The sequence below is a fragment of the Austrofundulus limnaeus genome, unplaced genomic scaffold (genome assembly GCF_001266775.1).
Source record: "Austrofundulus limnaeus strain Quisiro unplaced genomic scaffold, Austrofundulus_limnaeus-1.0 Scaffold217, whole genome shotgun sequence".
In the NCBI taxonomy this organism is placed as follows: Eukaryota; Metazoa; Chordata; class Actinopteri; order Cyprinodontiformes; family Rivulidae; genus Austrofundulus; species Austrofundulus limnaeus.
This window is the reverse complement of record NW_013952619.1, coordinates 502,270-504,400: the sequence shown is the minus strand read 5'-3', so window position 1 is coordinate 504,400 and position 2,131 is coordinate 502,270. Positions and strand designations below refer to the sequence as shown.

Genomic DNA, 2,131 nt, shown 5'->3' with positions numbered 1-2,131 from the left:
GTAGATGAGTGTAAACTGCAGAGTCCTGGCCTGTAGATGAGTGTAAACTGCAGAGTCCTGGCCTGTAGATGAGCGTAAACTGCAGAGTCCTGACCCGGCGAAGTAGCTCGTCTGTGTTGGGACATTCTTTTGAACAGTGACTGTTTTGTTTCCCCAATGTATAACTGATCACAGTCCTCCTGGCACTTAACAGCATATACTATATTACTCTGTTTTTGCCGGGGAACTGCATCTTTGGGGTGAACTAATCTAACAATAGAGCTAATCAACCCTATTGTTAGGCGATGGCCCTCTTTTGCATGTGATTAAATAGAGCTAATAAAGCCTATTGTTAGGCGATGGCCCTCTTTTGCATGTGACTAACCTATTTGTCCATGCGGAGGCAGTGCTTATAAGGCTGAGTTCACCTGAAACTCAGACTAAAGAAGTCTCTTGGAGGAGAGACTAAACGTTTCACTAAAGAAGAACCCATCCAGAGGACCTAGTTATTTTTTCTTTTTGATCCCACCCAAAACAATAAATCCAATCTGATGACTTCTGAGTTCTGCTGCGTTGGTGTTTGTGCATGTGCAGGGGTCATATATGCTACAGCTGTGCAGTATCTAGTTCACTGATGGTGACACGTTTATTAAGAGCAAATGAAAATAAAATGTTGGAAGACGTGAAGAATAAACAAACCAAATATAAGCAAAAGGATGGAAGGAGGTAATTCCAACATTTATTATTTGACATAAGAGGAATAATCTTAGAAAAGCTTCTCATCTGTATGGTTGGATAACATTTTTTGTAAAAAAAAAAAAAAAACTTCTTATGAGAACCTTTTTCTTGTATTTTTAATTTACCAGAAATAAAACAACACACAGCATCTCAAGATATGCATGAGGAGAAATATGAGTATCGTTACTTGAAATATACAAAATATAACCAGTTAAAAATATTTTTAAACTAAATTTATAAACTCAACTCAGCCACACTGGTTATTGATTAGTAAYATCACTAAGTGGTGTAATACAACCGGAGTGATAAAAGCTGAGTTAATCTAACATAAACACCAGAGTCTCCCATTTTTTTATTTATTTTTTTACTAATATGGCATTTCACAAAGTCCAACTCCTGTCTGACMTTTAAACAACTAACCTGTGGTGTTTGTAATGAGAGGGCACAGTTCAAGTTTTAAAGTCCAGAAAACCAAAGTAGAGCATTTAAAATGTTTGGATCAACAGTGAATCTGCCGAGTGAAGAGCCTCCAGTAGCTCCACAATAACCTGTCACGCTCCAGAAACAAACGGCACTTGCTACAYTCTCTTAGCAGCGTATGATGTAAGCACCAATAAAATATTTCACGGCTCAGTTGTTGCCGTTTTGTCTGTTAGCTCTATTTAATATTCCCTAATAAACATGATGGATGGAGGACATGGGCAGATTTGAAAGTATTTTAAGTTTCTATTAATAAAAAGGCAAAATGTCAGGCGCCTTCGTTGGCAGTTATGTYGCACGATGTGCAGCTTCAATGCTGTGAACATGTGCATCCTTTTAAAAAATAAGGAGGTCTTGCAACAGATTTCTGTTTTTATTCATCATTTATAAAGCTCGGCAGCATTCACAAAGTTGAACTGAGTCACAGTTTGAGACGATTCCAGCTTCGCCTTGAGCTGTTTTCAGAGCACCTAGCTGGTTGAGAGTGTTTCCAGGAGCTAGATGCTTAAGAGCAACTTGATTACCACATACTTGGCAATAACTTAAGCAGCAAGGTGCTTTGAGGAGTGCAGTTGCAGAGCTGTATTTAATAAAGAAAAGTAAGGTTCTGTGTGCCCATGTGGTTCTAGGAAGACCAGCTCAAACCAGCAGCAGATTAATAATTAGAACTGATTGTTTTAGTCGGTTTCTACTGTCAGCTGATGGTAGAAGTAATCTGTTTTGTTCTCACACTGAGTATAATATGGTTTATTAAAGAGTTACTGTAAGTTTCAGCTGAATTAGTGTTTCAATTAGCAATATTTTGATTTATGTTTTTTTAGTTTTTAATGAACATATTCCTAGCATGGAGATAAAAACAGCATTACTTAAATTATCACAGCTACAGCCACACCAGATTTAAAGGGCCAATATTTTGTGTTTCTCAGGCATATAT

The 2,131-nt window shown here is 37.5% G+C and overlaps 1 protein-coding gene across 1 annotated transcript in view; it reads left to right on the top strand.

Annotated features, from left to right (window-relative positions):
• Window positions 1-2,131, top strand: part of LOC106525208 (BMP/retinoic acid-inducible neural-specific protein 3) — a gene marked incomplete at its 5' end in the record, with an annotated part of 98,386 nt that overhangs the window by 75,019 nt on the left and 21,236 nt on the right.